Genomic DNA, 23,741 nt, shown 5'->3' with positions numbered 1-23,741 from the left:
GTTTTTATTTGGTTGATAGTTAAGCAGTCACTAGCATGTTCTGGTGTGTTCTACTGTGTTGTTAGGTTCCTGGATCTAAGTGGTTGTACAACATTGCTATGCAGGTACAAGGATGGTCTGGAAGGTTGCCAGAGGGTTGATAGCTGTTTTGCTAGGGTATTGTTATGCAGGCACTAGCATGTTCTGGTGGTTTCTAGGTGGTGTTGCTTGATTCTATAATCTAAGTGGTTGATGGAGTATTGGTATGCAGTTACTAGGATGTTCTGGGTGGTTGTCAGGGGTTGCTAGGGTCTTTTGGTGGTTGCCAGATTGATATCTGGTTACTAGGGTGTTGCTATGTAGTCACTAACATGTTATGGTGGTTTCTAGTGTGTTGCTAGGTTCTAGGATGTTCTTGGAGGTTGCTAGGTGGTTCTAGGATCTAGGTGGTTGATGGAGCATTGCTATGAAGGTACTAGGATGTGCTGAAAGGTTGCTAGGGAATTTTTGGTGGTTGCCAAGTTGACAGCTGGTTATTTGGGGGTTGTTATACAGTCAATAGCATGTTTTGGTGGTTTCTAGGTGGTGCTGCTTGATTCTATGATCTAAGTGGTTGAGAGAGTATTGGTATGCAGTTACTAGGATGTTCTTGGAGGTTGTTAGGTGGTTCTAGGATCTAGGTGGTTGATGGAGCATTGCTATAAAGGTACTAGGATGTGCTGAAAGGTTGCTAGGGACTTTTTGGTGGTTGCCAAGTTGAAAGCTGGTTACTTGGGGGTTGGTATACAGTCAATAGCATGTTTTGGTGGATTCCAGGTGATGTTGCTTGATTCGAAGTGGCTGACAGAGCATTGCTATGCAGTTACTAGGATGTTCCAGTGGTTGTCAGGGGGTTGCTAGGGTTGAAGGGGTGTTCTACATACTAGGGCATTATTATGTGGTTGCTGGGGCATTGCTGTGCGGTTGCTGGGGTGTTCTAGATGATTGCTAGGACATTGCTGTGTGGTTGTTGAGGTGTTGTAGATTATTGCTAGGGTGTTGTTATGCAGTTGCTGTAATTTCTAGATGATTGCTAGGGTGTTGCTGTGTGGTTGCTGGGGTGCTCCATATGATTGTTAGAGTGTTGCTATGTGGTTGCTGTTGCATTCTAGAAGATTTCAAGGGTGTTGCTATGCGGTTGCAGGGGTGTTCTAGATAAATGCTAGGGCATTATTATGTGGTTGCTGGAGCACTGCTGTGCAGTTGCTGGGGTGTTCTAGATGATTGCTAAGGCGTTGCTATGCGGTCGCTGGGGTGTTCGTGGTGATTGCTTGGGCATTGCTATGTGATTGCTGCGGTGTTCTAGATGCTTGCTAGGGAGTTGCTATGCGGTTGCTGGAGTGTTCTAAATGATTTCTAGGGTGTTATTATGTGGTTGCTGGGGTTTTCTAGATGATTGCTATGGCGTCGCTATGCAGTTGCTGGGGTATTCTAAGTGATTGCTAAAGCATTGCTATGCGGCTGCTGGGGTGTTCTAGGTGATTGCTTGGGCGTTGCTATGTTGTTGCTGGGGTGTTCTAGATAATTGCTAGGGCATTGCTATGCGGTTGCAGGGATGGTCTAGGGCAGGGGTGGTGAACTCCAGCCCTGCAAAGTTCAGCTTCAACCCTAATTAAAACTCGCCTGCCTGTAGTTTCCTAGTAACCCTATAGACCTTGATTAGCTTGTTCCGGTGTGTTTGATTAGGGTTGAAGCAAAACTCTGCAGGGCTGCAGCTCTCCAGCACCGATGTTCACCACCCCTGGTCTAGGGGATTGCTAGGATGTTGCTAAGCAGTTACTAGGGTGTTCCAGTCAATAGCTTATATTCTGCAAATTAAATATGACTCAGGTTAGCTCAGGACAGGAAAGCGACACAGCCAGACTGATTATTCTTAAACATGCCTTTACTAAAAGCATTTCAGACACAAATACAAAGTCATTCATTGGTTAAATCTATAATCTCAACACTGTGAATCTGAAAGCAGAAGTGTATGTGAGTGATATTGGCTTCGGTCTGGCTCTATAAGTAATAAAATAAGATGGAGAATATTACTTTGCTGCTCTTATCATATTTGCCTTTATTACTGTTACAGTGACCTCATTTCCAATGCTACATTTTAATACAGATTCCTCAAAGTGTGAGCGTAATAAAAACCTTTATCGGTGGCGTATGACGTGACTAGCTGAGAGACTTAATTATCTGTGAGTGCTAATGTGATTTCTAGAGCTGCACCAGCATCCGCACTAGTTTAAGTCATTGAAATCTAGTGAAACTCATGGGTAATGCAGTGTGCCGTCACGGCCGGCCCTTCAGAACCCAAACCACAACAGACTGATGAATTACCCCACAGCTACAAGGCTGAGAGGATAAACACAAACACACACATATGCAGACACACACATACAGACTGAGCTCACAAACTAACACTGGCTCTACATGACTAGGCTCTCTTTCTAATTACTTTTTAATATATATTTTTCATGTCCATATGGGCTTAATTAAAGAAAGAAGCCACTTAAAGCCATTTTAACGCTGATTTTTACCAGGTTAAGGGGTGTTTTTATCTATGACATGAAGCAGCCCTCATTAAACCACAGTAAGATCACTGTAATGTACAGCCTCAAGCAGCTTATTACGTTTACATACAGTTGTTTGATAAAAGATGTCAATTTTATTTAAATATTGAGTTTATATATTTTCATTTTGTTTTCATTTTAATATAATTTGTAATTAAAGTTTTAGTAATTTTGTGGTGTGTTTTTGCCATATATATGTGACCATGGACCACAAAACCAGTCATAAGGGTCAATTTTTTGAAACTGAGCTTTATACACCATCTGAAAGCTGAATAAACAAGCTTTCCATTGACGTATGGTTTGTTAGGATGGGACAATATTTGGCCGAGATACAAATATTTGAATATCTGGAATCTGAGGGTGCAAAAAATCAAAATATTGAGAAAATCACCTTTAAAGTTGTCCACATGAAGCTCTTACTAATGCATATTACTAATCAAAAAATAAGTTTTGATAGATTTACAGTAGGAATTTTACTAAATATCTTCATGAAACATGATCTTTACTTGATTTCTTAATTTCTTTACTTAATTTACTTAATTTACGGCATAAAAGTTAAATCAATAATTTTGACCTATACAATGTATTTTTGGCTATTGCTACAAATATACCCCAGCAACTTAAGACTGGTTTTGTGGCCCAGGGTCACATATTTCCTTTATACCTATATAACTAGCTGAAATAAAATGTTTAAGTTTTTAAGATTTTATTACAGTTAACATTTATTCTAATTTGTTACTAGTAATGTAAATGATTAACTAATGAAAAAACTAACTAAATAAATAATTCGTCCATCAGTGTATATTATTTCTGAAGTAAATGTAATAAGTTGCTTATTCCCGTTCCATCCTTCCATGCTTATTGGGGAGCCGATAGGGAAAAATATAAAGTTTTATAAAGGAAATGCTTTTAAAAGCCTCCCCAAAAAACTTTTTTTTTAGAATAATCATGTAATGGATACATTTACCTGGAAAGTTTCCAGGAAAACAAAGTACTTTCTGAGATCAGTCCTTTATTTATGTTCAGATTGGAATGATGAATGTACTACCCTTTTTTTTTTTTTTTTTTTTTTTTACATTTACACATTTAGCAGACGCTTTACCCCAAAGCAGAACAAAGGCACTTTGTCACATAGCCAACAATACTCTGAATATTTTTTTAAAGAGCAAGTGAAATAAATGGTAAGCATTATTTAATGATTGTCACCTAACTTTATTACATTTCAGATTCATTTAACCATGGTCCAGTTATTATGATAAAAATAAGATGGTTTTCACTGAATTTTGTGTACAGTGTCTTTACTTTAGGCAGTCTAATCAAATGAGTCAAAATAGATGTTAAATGTCATGACTGTAATTACTTTAATTTTATTCCTCACACTGGTGATAAAAGGTCAAGTTGACCTCATTATTTTTATTTTAAAAAAGATTATTAAAATTGAATTTATATTAAAATCTTAAATAAAATACCATCAGAAAGCGACTGTATCATAACACTGAGTTTGTTCCACCGGAGTGTGATTTTTAAAAAAAGGACTTTGTGAACGTGACTCATCTCAAACCCCCACCGAGAACAATTTTTATCTTCACAGCACAAAATTCTCTCTGGAGTGCATGTTGCAACCCTTTCTCAGCTCCCAAAACATCCAAAAGAGAACAGAAATGCTTTCCATACAGGCAAATAGTCAAGAAAACAAGTGTTTTTGTATGTACATCACTATTACTGGTGCTCAAACTCACAGCAGTCACACTGAAGTATTAAACGTCCTGCAGAACATCCAGTCCTTTCTCAAATCATGTGTGCTTTTATTGATCAAATCCACCATTTGCACCTGCTGGATGAGACAACAGCTGAAAAAAATCCACAGATGCACTCTGGAGGAGGAACTAAATCCGTAGGGAGCAGAAGAACAGGCGACGTTAACCAATAGAAATACAGAAAGGGCGATTGACATGCATTTGTTGTAAGCAAGCATTCACCTCTTCAGTTATTCATGAAACACACGGCTGGATTCAGGGAACATGACATGTCACATCAGCATGCTACAATTACAGAAATGCGATTTGCATTAAAGATTAACTACAGACACGCTCGTCACAGGTTAACAGCGTTCTGTTCATCACGAACCACTCAAATCACAACCACTGCTGCTCCTGCATTAATCATGAACTAGTCCTGCTCTGAATGCACTTTAAACCAACTCTAAATGTTACTGTGGTATTTATTTTTGGCCCCGCAAGGGGACGCAAACTGTCGTCCATGTAACAATAACACACTGTTCAAATATTATCGATCAAAATGAAGGGTGAATATAAAATGATAACTCATCTAGGCTATTTCAACAATAGAATACTAGCACTTATAGCACTTTATGTTTAATGCAATGTGTTACGTGCAATGTCTTTGTAAATATCTGTATAATTTACTACCAATTTTTGAGTAAAAATTGATTCTAAACCAGTTTTCAGGGTTTTTCGTCATAACAGATGTATTACACTTCAGACAATATAAGTTCGGGTTCACCTTTCCCATTGTTTTCTGTCTCTCCTTGAACTGTCCTGTCACAATAAAAGAAAAGAAATGTTGCTTTGCATTTTAATGCAATTATTGTGTAACAATGCCTCTAACATTTACAGTCTGAAAATGGCTTATGAAAACTTTTTTGTAGAACAATCACGTAATGGATACATTCTGGAGACAAACTGGACAATTTCCAGAAAAACAAAGTACTTTGTGAGAATCCTTTATATTTATATATATTCATAATGGAATACAAACTACTTAGTATTTTTTGAAAGAGCAGTAGACAGTAGACATTATTCAACAATTCTCTTGTAACTTTATTACTTTTCACATTTATTTTATTCTAACGTCCATTTTTTTCTTACTCAGTATTTTTGACTTTTTTTAATGACAAGTATCTAAGTCCATTAGATATTAAGTCTTGTTTGCTGTAAAATAAGTGAACTTTTGCTTAAAACAAGAAAATAATATTAGAAAAAGACAAGATAAACTAGAGAAAAATATCCAAGAAAAATAAAAGTAAGGGGAAAAACAAGATTGAAAAACAAGGTGATATTTTTCTCTTGTTTTAAACTCACTTAATTCTGATATACTGTATTTTTCAGAAAACAAAACAAAGTCATTAAGTGATTTTTCTTCTCATATAAATGTATCTTGATTTAGGAATTTTTAGATATTTGTAATGAAAAACAAGTCAAAAATACTATGTAAGAAAATAATGTTTTGCAGTGCAGTTATGACAATAAAACATTTTTTTGAATTAACCTTTGGTAGATTAATCAAATAAAAAGGGAAAAAAAATGTTTTTTTGCATATTATTTTATTTAAAAAAATGTTATTAAATGTTAATTTAAAAAAAACTGCAATGACACAAGTTCATCTCATCTATCATTTTCTGTCTCTCCTTGAACTGTAAACTGTAAATATACCTTAACATTAGAAAAATAGCATACAGTGAATACTCATCTGTAAACTACTTTAGATAAAAACATCTGCTAAATGAAAAATGTAAATATAAGTGCATTGTGGAATACAGTGTTTTATGTGCTATCGCAAAATGTAATAGTTTGCCTGTGTATTGCATACAGATTTTACATCCACAATGCACATACTGCATGTTGCCGAAATAGTACTGAGGCAGTGTGCAAAAACGGCATTTATTTTACTCAGTGTGTAGCTTTGGCATTCAGTCACCAAATACCATTTTAAATATATTATTCTAGAAAAGATCCTTTTCCAAGAGCTGTTCTGACAAATACAAAGTGAACACTGGTCCACACAAAAGGAGACCATCTATCTCATTTATGAGTTTGAAACTGTAGGTCATTAACATTGAAGTCTGTGGCCCAGTGGCTCATGGAAATGGGTCTGTCCCGTGGAGCGCTGGCAGTGCGGCACAGACATGATCTCATGCTAGTGCTGGGAGATACTACACCAATTACTCCTCTCGGTGGGGGAGGTTTATTTGCGGAGGCGTTTTTGGCTTAAAATAATCTAAAGGGGTCGGAAGACCTCGCGGCACCCGGTGACACCCTGCCCTCTCACGCTGAGCTCAGCCAATTGTGACTTTGGAAATGTGCTGACATCACAGGCATGTGACGCCCCCGGCCGTTAGTCGTGTTTGGGCTCCTGCGGCGAGTGTTACGTTTGCTCTATTTCAGGGCGTTTAAGTTGTTAAACTTTTTAACTCCGAGATAGTGTGAGTGGGTTAATTTTTTTTTTTTTGCATAACTCAGCAGAAGCTTGATTGAAATGATGTGTCTTGTTGACATGTGCTGTTACTGTCCTTATTGGTCAGACTTACAATTTTCACATGATGCTGAATAAAACACCTTAGCAACTGCATAGTAACCTTATAGCAACCACATAACAACGCCTAGAATTTGTCAATTGCAAAGCAATGCACTAGAAAAAAAAAACATAGATCACCATAGCAACTGCCTAGCAACCACATAACTCCATAGTGACCTTATAGCAACCACACAGCAACCTCCTAGAACACCTTGTCAACTGAAGCAATGCACTAAACAAAAACGTACATAGATCACCATAGCAACTTCATAGCAACCACATAGCAACTGCTTAGCGAGCTCATAGTAACCACAAAGAAACTGCATAGCAATGTCTAGAACACCTTGTCAACAATAGCAATGCAGTAGAAGTAAAACACAGAGAGCGCCATAGCAACCACATAACGGCTGCATAGCAACCTCATAGCAACGCCTAGAACACCTTGTCAACTACAAAGCAATGCACTACAAAAAACACATAGATCACCAGACCAACTGCATAGCCACTGCATATCAAGCTCATAGCAACCACACAGCAACTGCATAGAACACCTTGTCAAAGGCAAAGCAAAGCATTAGAAGAAAACCACATAGATTACCATAGCAACTTCATAGCAACCCCATAGTGACTGCATAGCAAGCTCATAGTAACCACATAGCAACTGCATAGCAATGCATAGAACACCTCGTCAATTGAAGCAATGCAGTAGAAAAAAAAAAACACAGATCGCCATAGCAACAACATAACGACTGCATAGCAACCCCATAGCAACGCCTAGAACATCTTGTCAACTACAAAGCAATGCACTAGAAAAAAACATAGATCACTATAGCAACTTCATAGCCACCACATAGCGACTGCATAGCGAGCTCATAGTAACCACATAGCAACTGCATAGCAACGTCTAAAACACCTTGTCAACTACAATGCAATGCACTAGAAAAAAACATAGATCACCAGGCCAACTGCATAGCAAATGCATAACGACTGCATACCAAGCTTATAGTAACCACACAGCAACTGTATAGAAATGCCTAGAACACCTTGTCAAATGCAAAGCAAAGCACAAAAAAACACATAGATCACCATAGCAACTTCATAGCAACCACATAGCGACTGCATAGCGAGCTCATAGTAACCACATAGCAACCACATAGCAACTGCATAGAACACCTCATCAACTGAAGCAATGCAGTAGAAAAAAAACAAAGAAATCGCCATAGCAACAACATAACTTTATGTCGTCAACTATAAAGCAATGCACTAGCAAAAACCACATAGATCACTATACCAACTGCATAGCAACCACATACAACTGCATAGTGAGCTCATAGTAACCAGACAGCAACACTTTGGTCAACTGAAGAAATTCAGCAGAAAAAACCCACATAGATTACCATAGCGACTGCATAGCAACCACATAACATCACCATAGTGACCTCATAGCAACCACAGAGCAACGCCTAGAATGCCTTGTCAACTGCAAAGCAATGCACTAGAATAAACATATAGATCACCAGATCAACATAGATCAGACCAACTACAATGACTGCATAGCAAGCTCATAGTAACCACATAGAAATGCCTAAAACACCTTGTCAAAAGCAAAGCAATGTACTAAAAAACACATAGATCATCATAGCAACTTCATAGCAACCACATAGTGACTTCATAGCAATGCTTAGAACACCCTGTCAACTGAAGCAATGCAGTAGAAAAAAACAGAGATCGCCATAGCAACAACATAACAACTGCATAGCAACCTCATAGCAATGCCTAGAACACCCTGTCAACTACAAATCAATGTACTAGAAAAAAACCCACATAGATTACCATAGCAACTGCATAGCAACCACACAACAACTGTATAGTGAGCTCATAGTAACCACATAGCAAGTGCATAGCAATGCCTAGAGACCACCATGTCAACTGAAACAATGCAGTAGAAAAAAAACCCCACAGAGATCGTCACAACAACCACATACCAACTGTATAGCAACCTCATAGCAACGGCTAGAACACCTCGTCAACTGAAGAAATGCAGTAGAATAAAAAAAGACAGATCACCATACCAACTGAATAGCAACCACATAACAACTGCATAGCTACCGCATAGCAGCCGTATGGCAACGGCTAAAACACCTGGTTAATTGAAGCAACGCAGCATAAAAAAACCTACATAGATTGCCATAGCAACCGGATAACAACTGCATAGCAACTTCATAGCAACGCCTAGAACACCATAGCAACCACACAACTGCAGAGCAACCTCATAGCAACGCCTAGAACATCATGTCAGCTGAAACAATGCACCAGAAAAAAACCTCACATAAATCATCCTAGTAACTGCATAGCAACCTCATAGCAACGCCTAGAACAACGTCAACTGCAAAACAACACACTAGAAAAAACCTACAAAGATCACCCCAGCAATGACTGCATTGTGACCTCATAGCAACCAATTTGTGACCTCATATCAGCCGCATAACAACCACTTACCAACTTTGTAAACGTTTAGAAAGTCATTGCAAGCACATGGCAACACCCAAGGAACCACAGAACACCCTGACAACCACTCTAGCATTGTGTCAGCAAATTTTGTACACTGCAAGCACAAAAAAAAAAAAAAAAAAAAAAATCGAAACATACTTAAAAATAAATTCACTTGAGAAGCAAAAAATCTGATAGATGTTTTCAGCGAATATACATTTTAATTGTTCATTTTTCTTACCATTTAAACCTAAAATTCCACTTACCCCAGTCATTTTTCTTGTTGTCAGTAAAATAAACTTCAATTAAGATATATTTTCTCAAAGCAATTGTTTTCAGTTTTGCATCTTTAGTAATTTTATTTTATTTTAAGGCTGTTGACTGGAAAGCAAGACTATTTTGTGTTTAGAAAAAGAACATTTAAACAAGAAAACAATTTAACCACATCTCTAAATACTATTATTGTCAAGAATATGACATGTTATTGTAGAACTCATTGTATGAGGCCCCAATTATATAATATAATGTGGCTTTTTTATGAATATTATAATAATAATAATGGCATTCCCTGCAAAGGGCATGAAGCTGAGTAAATGAGTGAATTATAGAGAAAGACACAGCGTTAGTACACCGAGCAGATCATTATGCAAGCGGCGAGAGAGAGACACACACGAACTGCACTCGGCCGGTCTGGAGAGCCAGACTGTGCTTCTGTTATTACGACCCTATTGAGAGGGAAGCTTTTAATCTAAGCAAACTGCCCATTGCTCCATTATTAAGAGTGCAGCTCTAATGGGCCGGAATTAAATGATACAGACCTGTAGGAGAAGCTGCAGAGTGTGCAGCGTGATCTTTAGGAGTGACCGGAATAAATCTGCCCTGGCTAGGTAAATGTAGCACATTAGAGTCCATTTATCCATCAGTGTTATTTACTAGGCGGTTAAATGCTGCTGTCATAATGTAACTGAAGTCCGTGTGCATCTCTGAACCGAAGCTTCCACTGGACTGCATCTGAATGCAATCATGCAGGGACGCTTCCTCAAAAGATCTGAAAACCTTGAAAAAAAAAGTGTAAAATTATAAAATAAAAATTCCTGGAATCTCACACAGAGTCTGCTAACCCAACAGATTATGACAAACTGTCATGGTTGGGGTAAGTCTTTTATATTTAACACACACTACTGTGCAAATTTTGGGTTCAGTAAAATTTGTTTTTGAAACTAAAGAATATTTTTTACAATACCAGTATGTGGCAGCAAATTACTGTTTTTATGAGTGATTCATTTAGTCATTCATTCATGTTTTCAGTATATAAGCAAATAAACATAATTTAATTAATGTGTGTTTCCTGATAGCTAACTGTCACATTAAAAAAAAAAAAAAAAATTACTGACTTTCTTTATTCAAAGTTGATCTAGACAATATGGAAACTATGCAAACCTTTCATAAAGCAGTCAAAACTGTATCTCTAGTGTAAATCATCCAGTGTGTCTTTTTAAATTGTAAATTTATAACATTGTTTTTGTTAACCTGCATCACATCTTTAAATTAACCGTGGTTGTACTACCAAAAAAAAAAAAAAAAAAAAAACCATCAGTAGTTTAACCATGGTATTTGTAGTAAAACTACAAATGGTAATCAATACACCAAAAAACATGATTACTACCATAATAAAAGATATAGATAACATAATAAAAAAAAAGGAATTTGTATCTGTGTATACTTTCATTCTTTTTCTCTTTGTTTTGTTTTTATAACTGTACCGCCTTAATGGTTTAATGTTTTGTACCGTTTAATAAAAAAAAGAAAGAAAAAAAGAAAGAATTACAATTACCAGAAAGATTCACAATACACGCTCTGAAGAACTGATCTAATCAAACGATTTGCGAACCCGCTCCAAAGTACCGATTAAAATCAAATGACACTAGTTTAAAAGTCCCTATCTGAATCAAATGATTCGCGATACGCACTCCGAAGTCCTGATGTGATTCAAAAGTTCCAAAGCTTCCATCTAAATAAATGATCTGCGATCCGCGCTTCGAAGTCCCGATCTAAATAATGATTTGCGAACCATCTCCGAAGTTCCGATCAAAATCAAATGACTCGTGATTCGCGTTTTGAAGTTCCGATTTAAATCAAATGACTCGCAATTCGCGTTTCGAAGTCCCCACTACTCACGATAAGCACTCCGAAGTCCCGATCTGAATCAATAGATTAGCGAACCCGCTCCGAAGTTCTGATCCAAATATATGATTCACGATTCGAAGTCCCGATCTGAATAATGATTCGCGAATCATCCTTTCAGATCAGAGCTTCGGAGCACATATCACAAGTCTTTTATTTCGCAAAATGATTCGCAAACCTACTCCGAAGTTCCTATTGGAATCAAATGATTCGCGAACTTGTCCAGTCTAATTAATATGAATGCGCTTTGAAGTCCCAATCTGCATTAAATGATTCGCAATCCAAATTAAGCGCTTGAAAATGAAAGGCTCTTGCTCTGGCTTGCAATGAATGATCAAAGCCATGAATTTGAATTTGAATCAGTCAGAGCGGTTTAAACGTAATTGACTCAACTGAATCGGTTTGTCTGTTCCTCCGCTGTTTGCGCCTTCAGTCATTTATACACTGACAAGGTGAGGTAACCGTTTACTGCTAACTAGTGAAAACACTCCATTAATATGAGGAGCTGCATCAACTCGAAATACATGTTAGACGGAAACACTGAAACGTTCCTTTACCTGGGATAAAATCAGAGTTTAGAACGACAGTAAACCGGGTTTGAGCGCAGTGTGAAAGCACTTAGATGTGTTTTAGTGTATAGTTTACATGTCAACCGATTCCACAGAAATCAATTACATATCTCAGCGTGAAGCGCAACCGGACACGTTCCCACATACTAGAACTAGAGCAGCTTCCCAGCGGACTTGGCTCACATGGACGCGCGCGGCGTGTGCCAGCAACGGCACGCATGCACTCCATCAGTAACGTAATCCAGCCTTCATTTCGCGCACACACACACAGATGGGCGTCAGAGAGCTGGCAGGAACTCTCCACATTGTGCTAAATACAATCTGATCACACAAACACCGTGAAAAGTACATCGCAGGCAATTTCACCTTTCAGCAGCTCCACCTCAAGGGCTGCTGGGAAGGTGCTCGGTCGGAGGGTCACAAACTCGCTTGTTTGTCTAAAGTCTAACAAGGTGGATGATATCCAGGTCTGAAGTAGGACAGCTTGCCACTTTTCCCATAGAGTCCATGGAGGCTTTGGTGTGGATTAGCAGGGGCTTATGGGTAGAATTTCAGAGGATATTTTGAACCCAATAGGAACGTCCTGTTTGCTAATTGTAATGTGGCACTATGTTTGTTCACCGCATGCGTTATGAAAGTAAGCCAGATTTATTGTCGGATTTACTGTTCAAACCGGCAGATATAGAGATCACCCTAAATATGACATGTGGGTCACTCCTGTGGGAGTTTTTTAGTCTTAATCTAAAACTAGGTGGCTGGGTGCCACTTAGAAGCCTCAAAACACTTCCAAGGGGCCGAGTGATAGCTTAGAGGAGAAGTCTTCCAGAACAACAATTCACAAATAATTTACTCACCCCCTTGTCATCCAAGATGTTCATGTCTTTCTGTCTAAAGTCGTGAAGAAATTATGTTTTTTGAGGAAAGCATTTAAGCATTTTTCTCCATATAATGGACTTCATTGGTGCCCCGATTTTGAACTTCCAAAATGTAGTTTAAATGCAGCTTCAAAGGGCTCTAAACGATCCCAGCAGAGGAAGAAGGGTCTTATCTAGACAAAACGATCAGTCATTTTTTTCGGAAAATAAAAATTTGTATACTTTTTAAGCACAAAAGCTCGTGTAGCACAGGCTCTGGGATGCGTGTTCACATACTATTGAATCACCTCGAAAGGTCACGCAGAACATAGGCAGAACTACAGACCTAGTGTTTACAAAGCGAACCCGCAAAGACTAAGTGAACATGGAGTTTTTTGACATACTCTACCTTTTTGAGCCGGAGTGCACAGACGATGAACTTGTGGTGATTCGAAGATTCGTAGTAGTGATGGGAAGTTCGGATCATTTTACCGACTCGGACCTTTGAGTCTCGTTCAGCAAAATTAATGAATCTCTTTTCGAGTCATTTCGCTCATTTTAGCACCATCAGCATTACGTGACAGCCCCATAAGATGAACGAATGACTCGAAAAACCCGAGGACTCGAAACAGGTGAACTAATTCCAGTACAGAACCTAATAGGATGTTGCACATGCGCATCTGAACGAATCACTCCCCGAGATGACTCGTTCTTCCCGAGTCACATTAAAGATTTGTTTAAAATGAACGGATCGTTCAGAACGACCTGTGGACGTGCATCCCAGAGCCTGTGGTACATGAACTTTTGTGCTGCTTAAGTATACAAATTTTTATTTTTCGAAAACAATGATCGATCATTTCGCTAGGTAAGACCCTTCTTTCTCGGCTGGGATCATTTAGAGCCCTTTGAAGCTGCATGTAAACTGCATTTTGGAAGTTAAAATTCAGGATACCAATGAAGTCCTTTATATGCAGAAAAATGTTGAAATGCTTTCCTCAGAAAACCATAACGGCTGAAGACAGAAAAACATGAACATCTTGGATGACAAGGGGGTGAGTAAATTATTTGTAAATTGTTGTTCTGCAAGTGGACTTCTGCTTTAAGAATTATTTAAAATAAAATGAAAACTGTGTTATTCAGGTAAATAAACACAAAATGATTCAATAAACCATTCTTAGTCCCAGATTGGCTCTAAATATATGATTGCATTTGTTCCAACCAGATGCCTGTTGTGTCTTATCAGCTGTGTTGTGGTTAAATGAGCTGCGTCTGATCATGTGGAGGGTTTTCACAGTGATTCATACAGTCATCCAAGCCTCAGGAACCAGAACAGGGGCTGATAGATTAAAACACAGATAAAGATCAAGCAAACTCCATCTGAAGATTCACTTCACAGGCTGAATGGGCTCTATATTTTAGGATTGGATGCAGTAAAAGCAAGACGTGTTGTCGTTACATCGGGCCGATTTATGACTGCTTGTCTTATGGAGGTTTTGTGAATATATAGAGAATTAAACTGGATGTTCATGTTTGCTCATAAAACAGGCTGAAACAGAGCAACTAATGCAAACTGCTACTAAAGACTTCTGTCTTTTAATGTTTTTAGTAATTCTATCATAGGAATTCTTGTAAATAATCATTATGATAATTAGCCTTGAATTATTTTGTTAAATATGAAATACTTCTTAAATATTGAACATTTGCAAATATTAATAATTTAAAATAAAATTATAGATCTAAATATAAAAATATGATTATATTATTAAGTCATATATTAATAATTAATTAATTAAAGAACTATATATTTAACTATATAAATAATAATAATATAATATTTAATAATATATTTATACTATTATAATATTAATATAGCCTAATTATAATAATTAATCATAATAATTAGCCCATACATAATAATGATTATTGCTTATAAAAGTATTAAGTAATTTATTTGCAAATATATGATTTATAAGAGTACTAAATACATACTATTATTTATAAGATTTGGTCATTTATAGTACATTTATTGTATGTTACATTCATTTATAATTATTTACAATTATTCATTCAGAAAAATTAATTTAGTTGCAAATGTCTATAATTTATTATTAAAAATTATTAATAATGTATCAAAAATATTTGGTAAACTTACAGTGAATTAATAGTTTATAATATATTACTTCATAAATATTTATAATTAATTCATTCCAGAAATATATATTCAACTATATTAACAATAAATATGATTTATAAGATTATTAAATATATACTATTATTAAATATATTATATATAAGATTTTGTCATTTATAGTGCATTTATTGTATATCACATTCATTTATAAATATGTATAATTATTAATTCATACAAAAATGAATTTAGTAACAAATACCTTGATTTGTTTATTAATTACAATTATTTATTTATTAATAATTTATCAAAAATATTATTAATATATTATTAGTACTTGTATTTGCAAATATATGCAAATATATGCAAATATTTAATTTATTAGTAGTGTATCAAAAGTATTTGGTTTATATTAAACTATATTGATAATATAGTGTTTAAATTAGATCTATAATATTATAATATTTATACAACTTAATTATAAAAATAATATCAGAATAATTAGCCCATACATAATTATGAATATTGTTTAACAAATATTAAGTACTAGTAATTTATTTGCAAATATATGATTTACGATTAAGACGATTTAATATATATTATTAAATATATTGTTTATATGGTTTTGTCATTTATAGTGCATTTGTTGTACATTAAATTTATTCATAAATATTTATAATTATTAATTAATCCAACATTAGTTGCAAATATCTATAATTTATTATTTTCAATTATTATAATAATTTAAAGATAAAATATGGTGCATTTGTTGTAATATATATATATATATATATATATATATATATATATAAATTAAATTAGAAATTATAATAATATAACATTTAAAACACATATAATATTAATATAAACAGACAATATTATTCATTCTGTCTTTTACATTCAGTCTCTGTTCTTCTGAAAATCTTCTGTTAATATTTTATTACATTCACTGGTTCACTGGTTTAAATTATGGTAAGTTACTGTGAGGGGGAAAACTAAACTGAAATTGAAAATACATGTGAATAGTACCAAGCAAATACCATGAATATATAAATGCTACAGAATAAAGATTTGTCTAATGAACACAATCTGCCAATCAGCTTCACTGGGAGAGAACACTGACCAATCACAGCACTGACACCTTTACAGCATAGAAGCTTATGAATATCAATTACACTGCTGCGGCACTGGAGTCAGATCAAATGTGTGACGTCACAGCGCCACCTACTGGAATATTGAAATGTATGAAAGGATGCGCCTTTGAGAACTCAACTAAATGTATTAATGATTGTACAAATTCTACGTTTAAGTTAGGAAAAAATTTGTTAATGTTACTTGAAATAAAATAAACCTTAACTGGGGAAAAAAAAAAAAAAAAAAACCTAAATGTGTTGTAAATTGAAAAAAAAAAAAAAAAAAAAAAAAAAAAAAATCAATATGTATAAAAAGAAAACCCTCAAGCATACTAAAATAACACTGGTATGAATGAAATATATACTTATAACTGGGAGCCTAATAATAATCAAATAAATAAAAGAGAAGAATCGGTTTGTGATGTAAACATGATTTAAAAGCCTGCTTTGCTTGGAATTTTCCCATGAGAAGCTCTTGAATTATCCATGAGCTATTTTCGTTATTATAAGTCATGACGGAAGAGCTTGTTAGTCCTAAATACATTATACACAAACAAAACAGACATATGAGAGAAATTTGCTTGTGCTGTTGACTCCAGAGTGCTCATCTGGGACATACTGCATGTCACTCATTAGGAATTCAGTTTATATGTGGGACAAATTCCTCAGACAAAACTGGCCTACAAATAAACTAGGGGAAAATAGGGCTGGATTTTGGCATGTAATTTACTGCATGGTGTCTATATTTTACACGGTATAATATACTGCTCAGCCACGGATGCTTCTGAGCACTGAAGAGTGTATATATATATATATATATATATATATATTTAGTTGCAAATATATGTAATTATTTAAAATTAATAATATATTACAAATATTTTGTCAATTATAGTGTATTAATTGCAAAATATAAATTATATATATTTGATATCTATATTTGTAATTATTCTATTATATATATATATACATACACACACACGCACTATAATATTAATATAGTGTAATCGTAATAATCATAATGATAAGTATTAAATACAATATACTTGTAAATTGTTTGTAAATATATTTTATAATACAAAATACAAACTAATTCTTAAAAAAACATACCAAGATATTAATGTAGCCCAATTTTAGCAAATTATCAGTGATAATAATCAACCTCTACTTCACATTTTTTTTTAAATAAAAGTATTACATTTTTGTCATTTATTTGTAAATATCTATAATTTAGTATTTAGAATATTAATTTAAAAATATTAAATTATATTTTATGTATACTTAATTCAATAATTGTAGAATAAACTATATTAATAAAATGTTGGATATATTTATATATTAAAAAAAAAAAAAAAAAAAACTAATCAGAATATTAAAATACAGACATATTGTTTATACTACATCTATCCAGATGACAAGATCACTGTGTGTTATTGTTTTCCTAAATGGCCCGGAGTCGCTCCTGTAAAACCGGTCGCGATGTTTTCCCGTAGACCACAGCAGGATTCCCACAGGAGTTATTTTAGGACACCAGTGGAGCTGCTGGTAACCCGGTGGCGCTCAGGCGGGTTTGGAGACGCTTCGGCACCGCGGTGATTGTCACAGACCCGGAGCCAAACAGCGGCGGCTGTCATCCGCATCATTATTGATGAGCACTTCAGAGAGTCACGAGTTTCGCTTTCACATTCTCGCACAGTCTGACGGACTGACCGTCTCACTTCACTCGAGATTAAGACACGCAAAGTCACGCAGAGCACAGAGGGAACCCGGAGTCTCCAACGCGCGATTCTGGTAAGGTGCAAACGCACATGCTTATTCAAGTGTTTCAATACATTTGCATTTCATTTATTACGTCTGTTAAAATGTTCTAGAACTTTTGGTGTTAAAAGCAATTACAGCTGGTGGATAAATCGGAATATTATTTGCGCCTGAAAAAGTTTAGAATCCTAAAAACGCGCTGAAGTAACTTGAATTGCGTCGCAAACATGTGACAAGATCAGCCGTTGATGCAAATTGAATTTCAAATATCAAAAGATTCGAAAAACTCCAATGTTTGAAATTTAAACTCTTTGAATGTGCATGGACTAATAATTTCTTAAGCATCACGCACTATTGTTTGTTACAGTAAAATGTGCTTTCTCTTCAGCCTTTAATTTGCTTACTGATTCAGTTGAAACTCAACACCCAGTATGTCAACAACTGAATGTCAACAAAGCTGTTGTTGAAAAATAGAAAACATGTTTATTAGGTATTTACCAGTCTTCTCCTGGTGTTTCTGCTCATGTTTTCTCACATGCTGTAGTTAATTTCACATTCTAACAGTCTGTTTATCTCTGAAAGACTAAATGCTGTCAGTCACGTCACTGTCTGCCAACTGAGTGTCAGATAAAAAGTAAATTAACTTGAGATGATATCTCACAAATGATATTTGGCGCACAAATGTTTGTCCCAGTGATTTTGAGCTCTAGGAGGTATTGACAGGAGGAACCGGGGCAGTAAAAGCGTCCTGGAGTGAAGGGTCAAAAATAGCAGTGCTGTGACATGAGCAGCACAGGTGGTGAGAAACATCAGCTGAGCTTCAACTCAGTGCGTTTCTCACTCACTTCTGGATCTGGATCACTATTTTCTAGGCATTTATTGGTTGCATGCTTCGCCTGTTGTAATATTGGCTTATGGCTTTATGGTTTGAAGGTTTTTACCTGCCTCTTACCAGGCCCCCAAAACACCCCCAGACCCCAGAGGGTTAAAGATATGCTGAGCATGTAGACACACAGAGTGGTCGGCACTAGGTTTGGCATGTCCATTGTCATCCTGAAAAGGTTCCTGAAAAACAAGGATTCAGAGAGTAATATTCAGAGAAACCGAAACATGCAATCAGAGTCAATTTTTGTTAATTAAGCAGAATATCTAAGTTTCAATGTAAAATATTACACTATCCTGTAAAAGTGAATGATGCAATGCAAAATCAAACTGAATGAGCAAAAACAGACAAATTGATGCATGTTTGTAAGAAACATCATCCATCATTAAGATGACTCAATGATCCATAAAATTGCTGTCTCAAGTGAAAAAGTCATCTGGTCTGAATCAGGAGAGAAATATGCACAGATCAAACATGGTTTACAACCAAAACAGTCTAAAACAGCTCTAAACATGTGGGTGGGTTTTGATACGAGAGACAACAATAGATGGATTTTTTCACTGGAGGAAGTGTTATTATGAATTACGAACTCGCTTCAGTTTCACATAACCCTCTTCTGATCAAAACTAATATTTGGCTCCATTGGGAATCCTTAGGTGGTTCTTATATGGTTCTTCAGATCAGCATTTTTAAGGTCTGTTGAAGCACAAGTTCATAGATGGTTTTGATTAGAAGTGAGACTTTGTGGAACTTAATAGTTTCTCTTGCGCCTTTAGGCTGTAAAACCATTTATAGTTCTTGTTGGAGCTATTGTTTTTAATAAACAATCCTGGAATGAGGCCAATTCTTCATTTAGAATTGCCTCCTGAGAGAGCAGGCAGAAGTTTACCTCTATAAAGCCTGCTATACCACTTTCGATACACACTTTTTAAGGCTTGTAAATGATCAACATGATCAAAACATTGCTGAAAAACCTGCTGCACAAAATCTACTACTGATTGATAGATTATTCTTTTTAGCAAGTAAAAGGCCTTTTAGTGTACCTGTACAAATGTCCACTTTTAGCGTGTGCTTCACGTGTATTTTTGCTGTGAGATCTTTACTGATTTTTATAAAGTAAACCTAAGAATTACTCTGATATTGTTAGTAATACTTACAAGATGAACAGTAGATGAAATATCACATAACACTGCAACTTATTTTTTCTTGACTATCCATAAATCATTTGTGACCCAGGTCCACAAAACCAATAAGGTTTATACATAATCTGAAATCTGAATAATTAAGCTTTCCATTGATGTATGGTTGGATAGGACAATATTTGGGTGAGACACAACTATTTGAAAATCTGGAATCTGAGGGTGTAAAGAAATCAAAACACTGAGAAAATTGCCTTTAAAGTTGTCCAAATGAAGTTCTTAGCAATGCATGTTACTAATCAAAAATGAAGTTTTGATATATTTACGGTAGGAAATTTACAAAACATCTTCATGGAACATGGATCTTTACTTAATATCCTAATCATTTCTGGCATAAAAGAAAAGTTAATCATTTTGACCCATACAGTGTGTTGTTGCCTACTGCTACAAAATATACCCGTGTTACTTATGACTGGTTTTGTGGTCCAGGTTTTTTTTTTTTTTTTTTTTTTAATCATTCTCAAATGTGATAATTTAAATTTAAATATTTTACTAAGACATATTATTGGGAGATACAGAGCAACACCTAATATTTATATCATTTTACGTAAGCAGTCTTTTGAACTATTATAAAGATCTCATTGAATTACATCAAGCAACCATCAGAATTTCATCACTTTTTGTCCAAATAAATATCAGCATCTGCACTAAATTGTAAAATTGTAAAGGTTCAATTTTCATTTAAAAACAGACTACAGACAACTATTTAATCAGTCAGGGTTTACAGAGTTAAAGTGCTCAAACACTCCAGTGATTCTGGAATGAGAGTTTAAACCTTCATTACGACGGGTTGCTGTAGTCAGTAAAACGAGAAAATGCCTTGTGTGTTTGTCTGAAGAGGCTTGTTTGTTTATGACACAGTGAAGGTACATTACACACTAATGTGTCTTCAGAGCCTCATCTGCTTTCCCAGAGAGAGCGCTTCTGTCCGGATAATGACGATTGATCGCTCTTGTGAGCCGTTTGCTTCTTTTACCCATTTCATGTCAGCAACATCTCTTGCGTATTTTCCCTCTCGCTCTCTGCTATAATCGGAATGCAGTACTAGCCTACTGTATACTGCACACTATGCTAAATACTATTTTTAAAAGCGTATTTCCAAGAGCACACATTATGTAATGATTTCAAACAGTAGTTTGCATGCTTTTCATCATATGATCGTATTTCATTATGTTTAATTCAGCAAACGGTGTGTAGGAAGTAACCTCTTGAGAAAAAGAAGTGTGCTTAATTGTATTTCACACATTTAACATCAATTACAAATGTGTAATTACAAGTACATTTAGATATATGTGACCCTGGACTACAAACCCAGTCATAATGGTAAATTTTATGAAATTGAGATTTACACATCAACTCAAAGCTGAATAAATAAGCTTTGCATTGATGTATGGTTTGTTGTTTGAACAGGACAATATTTGGCCGAGATGCAACTATATGAAAATCTGGAATCTGAGGGTGCAAAAAAAAAAAGTTTTTATATATTTATGATTGGAAATTTACTAAACATCTTCACAGAACATGATCTTTACTTAATATCCTAATGATTTTTGCCATAAAAGAAAAATGGATAGTTTTGACCTGTACAATGTATTTTTGGCTATTGCCACAAATATACTTGTGCGACTTATGACTGATTTTGTGGTTCAGGGTCACATATGACATGCAATTAAATGCTTGTCAGTACAATCAGCAGTAACTTTAACCATATTTCAAAGAAGTAATGATAAAACTACATCTAAAGATGTACTTAAGTATGTCAAAAAACCTCTTAATATAAATATAAACTCTAATGCAGTATCAATTAATTGCAATTAACATGTAGTTAAGTATCCAAAATCATTACATTCAGTTCACACTTCTTTCTTTGTAAAACAGGTGCCAGTTTATGTGTGTGACTAGTGACTAGAAAAACAAAGTGGCAGCTAAACAAATATAAGCAACATACTCCAAAAATGTAAAGACTCCAATAAAAACCAAAATAGCAGCTTTACAGCCTGATTGCAAAGCTTTTTAAGGTAAAAATATAATTTTTTATTCTCTAGTTCTCTAGAAAAGCATCAACGCATTAGTTTTTGACCCTACAGAAGCCAAAACACTGATCTGAAAAAGCTATAAAGACCCTGTAGTAAAATGTTAATAACTTTTAAATCTTCAAAGACACACATACACTACTATTTAAAAAGTTTAAGGTTGGTAAGATTTAAAAATAAAAAGTCTTACTGAGTGAATGGCTTGATCAGGAGGCCAGTTCATTATTAGCCAAAATGGTTCTTGATAATAAAAGGGTCCTGTACTGGAAAGAAGTGTAGAGAGACAAAAACATTAGCAGTATTTAGTCACAAATATTGATTTATCGATTATTTACAACTGATTATTCATGGTAAATGTAATTCTTTGAAAAGAAACCAAGCAGCTTGATTTACATAAACACCCTTAACAGTGACTTTACAAAGTAACTAGAAACAATATAAAGCGAGAAAACAGAAAACATAATACCAAACCACACGGCAGCGTAGTGTATCATCTTGAAGAAAAAAGCAAGACGAGATGAGAAGTTAATAAAATATTTCCCTTGAGGCTGTTAGATCTTGTGTAAATAAATGATACTGAGGCTTCATTATATAACAGGATGAAATGAAGGTTGATTGTGACCGCTGATGTTTCTATTGCTGGACGTTTTGATGGCAGATGATCAGATAGTGAACATGTATCATTTTTTGAAATATTCATACATTATTCCATATGATTCGGCTGGTTTACAGTTGTTCTTTGCACTTTCAGTGTTGGTTTAAGAATTGATCTGGCTTTTTTTAAATAAAAAAAACATCCAACAGAGGGAGCGGTGATTTCAACCATTTATTTCTGATTTATAAGGCCGGTTTCTTGAAGCAGGAACATGCTAGATGATAAAACACCAGAAAATGATCTATTAACAAGTGAAAAAAAGATTAATTTTGAAATGTATTAGAAATAGTTCACACAGACTAAACAAAACCCATCATCCATATTTGTAGGTGTCTGCTGGAGTGTGAATGTCTACTGCTTTTGTCTACTGCTTTTTAGCCTGCAAAATGTTTTCTACATTAAGTCTTTTACTAAAAATCTACACAATATGCCCAGTACAGATGGTTTAGTGTAACGTTTTTCACTAATTAGTGAACATCGGAAGCGGAAAACATGAATGCTTTTTCAAAAGTTTTTTTGGCAGGGACAATAAAGTTGCCAGACAAGTTTGGAAAAATACCAAATTTGCCAAAAATAAAAAAAAAAATTATAGTAAAAACAAACAAGTTAGGCCAGCCCAGATGAGAAAAAGTAATGGAAAAGTAATGTAACTAAAAGTACTTTTTTAAGGGAGTAACGCAATATTGTAATGCATTTTTTTTTTTAAGTAACTTCCTCCATCACCATTCGCTATATTTTAAAAATATATTGTACGTATGCAGGGATTTGATTAAATGTATTTTAGTAATGTATTTTATTGTATTTGTATTATAAGCCATAAACAAAACAAACTGTTTACAGTTTTAGAAAACTGTAAATTATGTAACTGAATTGAAAGAATAAACACAATAAGAATAAACACAAAATATTTTAAATGTATTAATGTATTTATGTAGATGTTATGTAACACACATATAAACAAATAC

The 23,741-nt window shown here is 35.0% G+C and overlaps 1 long non-coding RNA gene across 1 annotated transcript in view; it reads right to left on the bottom strand.

Annotated features, from left to right (window-relative positions):
- Window positions 1-22,383, bottom strand: part of LOC127154972 (uncharacterized) — a 28,817-nt gene extending 6,434 nt beyond the window's left edge. Inside the window, exons 1-2 of the long non-coding RNA XR_007825520.1 lie at window positions 22,312-22,383; window positions 18,948-19,071 (exon numbers count right to left, since the gene is read on the bottom strand). This is a non-coding gene — a long non-coding RNA (uncharacterized LOC127154972). The remainder of the gene's footprint in view (window positions 1-18,947; window positions 19,072-22,311) is intronic.
- Between the last annotated feature and the right edge of the window lie 1,358 nt (window positions 22,384-23,741).

The sequence above is a fragment of the Labeo rohita genome, chromosome 23 (genome assembly GCF_022985175.1).
Source record: "Labeo rohita strain BAU-BD-2019 chromosome 23, IGBB_LRoh.1.0, whole genome shotgun sequence".
Taxonomy (NCBI): Eukaryota; Metazoa; Chordata; class Actinopteri; order Cypriniformes; family Cyprinidae; genus Labeo; species Labeo rohita.
The sequence above is the reverse complement of the archived record's forward strand: the minus strand, read 5'-3'. Positions and strand labels throughout refer to the sequence as shown.